Source organism: Anarrhichthys ocellatus, unplaced genomic scaffold (genome assembly GCF_004355925.1).
Source record: "Anarrhichthys ocellatus isolate YVR2014 unplaced genomic scaffold, GSC_Weel_1.0 scaffold15, whole genome shotgun sequence".
In the NCBI taxonomy this organism is placed as follows: domain Eukaryota; kingdom Metazoa; phylum Chordata; class Actinopteri; order Perciformes; family Anarhichadidae; genus Anarrhichthys; species Anarrhichthys ocellatus.
This window is the reverse complement of record NW_022280045.1, coordinates 3,109,626-3,111,703: the sequence shown is the minus strand read 5'-3', so window position 1 is coordinate 3,111,703 and position 2,078 is coordinate 3,109,626. Positions and strand designations below refer to the sequence as shown.

General features: G+C 40.4%; 1 protein-coding gene across 3 annotated transcripts in view; it reads right to left on the bottom strand.

The window, feature by feature from the left end:
* LOC116387421 (dipeptidyl aminopeptidase-like protein 6) overlaps positions 1-2,078 on the bottom strand; it is a 72,086-nt gene that overhangs the window by 8,428 nt on the left and 61,580 nt on the right. The window lies entirely within an intron of this gene.

Here is a 2,078-nt window from a genome sequence, read left to right as displayed (position 1 = left end):
ACACACACACACACACACACACACACACACACACACACACACACACGCACACATGTGGATGTGGATGCCTGTGAATCACACTATTCATTTGAATCACTCTAAATATTATATATTGGAATATGTGGTATTTTCTTCTTAATTTTTGAGCAAAGCTAATCGAGTTTTGAGTTAATTCAGTGTATATAAAATGCTATATAAATATAGGTCCATTTGCCTCGTTCCATTTGAAGGTTCTGCTGTTGGCAGAGGATGAAGACTCAAATATTCCCTGCGAGTTAAAACTATAGGCTTCGATCGATCGATTGACATATGCACTGCAACTGAGGGAGCTGACATTCAGGAAGAAAACAAGACAAAAAGGATGTATTTCAGCCATCTGACAATAGAGCTCTGATTATTTTGAAAGGCTCTGTACTTGAGCCTCTGATTCCAGTTTCCTTTTTTCAGCAGTTTCCTAATGTGTGTTTCTCCTCCAGCAGGGGGCAGAAGAGCTCCAGGAAAAGCACTTACAGTAAACACTCTACTGTACCTATGTGTGGAAATTAAAATAGACTTTTCTTGATCCAACTCAACCTTGATGAGGTCTTTTCAAATTTTGTTATCATTGATGTCATCATGCTTTTCCCACTTTATGAATTGCGAAGGTTGACTTCTGTGGTAACAAGATCAGACTGAGAGAAAAGGACACTATTCAGTGTTTCAAGGCCTGTGCCCACAGATTAGCAAACACAGTTTCCTCCGTAACCCAGGAAGAACACAACATATCATTATCTGACACATTATTACATGTGGGTCGGAGCACTTAATAAGACTCCTGTTGCTTTATGAAGATAGTGCCTTTGTTGAAAATGAACATCAACACACTGCATCTGCAATTCATACAAGATGAAAAGATTCCCTGTCACAGCGGTACAAACAGATGGGGTGTTTTTTTTGGTGTTTCTTGCCCTCACACACTGCCAGTGTTGGCAATAACTGCTGTCAGAAGCCAACACACAGCCTCAGCTGGGGAAAGGGCACAGACTGAAACATGTGAATCATTCAATACTCTTGTCTGTCCAGCAACTCAAATATTCCATTTGATGTAATGGTGAAGCCATAGAAATGTGTGAAATAAGTATTTCAACAATATCTGCATGATATACTTTATCTTCAATGAACTGTTCAACAAGCAGATGATACATTTATGTATGGCGCTTTTATACATGAATAAAAGACAATAAATGATTGAGCCTCTCTGTGACGGGAACATTTTGCAGCTCAAAATGTTTTGTCACAAGGTTCAGGATGTTTGACTGCAGAGCAGTACAACACCAGAGAGAAGTGAGGAAGCCTCACCTTGACCCACATTTAGACGACTTTTGCCAAACAGGCGAACAACACAGCGCACACCGTCAACACTGTAAGCAGTGTCAGAGACGAAAAGCTAAGTGATTACTGCTTTTGTGAGACTGTTCTGTTATCCGCCGGTAACTCCAGGAAACATAGCGGGAAAACTGCAAGACAAATCTTTCTTTAGCCTTGAAAATGGATTACTTCTTATGTGTCATGTTTCTGTGTCTCCAACAAAGAAATAATCCAATTAATGGAAGAAAAGCTGAAAGCCAGCCCTGAAGCAGTTTAATGCACTGTAACAAAATGTCTCTAATAAACACTGGCATTTTGCAATTACGTTATACAATTATATCGAAATCATTAATTAAAACCACCCACTGAATAAATCCAAAATTAAGAATGATAACGATGCCAGAAACAGAAGTGGGAAAATGTGTCTCCAATGTGGCAGCGCATCTGTAAACAAAATCATATTCGAGCGATATGTAATTGCAATGTCTGTCTCACATGTGCAGTAAATCATAAAGTCTGCTTCGTGAGATTGCAGCGCTGCAGTCATTAATTAATTAAACCAGCCCGGACACAAAGACAAGGTATGGATAGTCTAGAGAGGGAGGGGCACTGAAACGTAGCCAGCTGTGCACTTTCAAAATGGAAACATGCACACAAACACTCCCGTAGGTTGGGGGGGGGGGGGGGGGGGGGGGGGGGCGACACAATTGGAAGAAAAGTGTTTTTTTTTT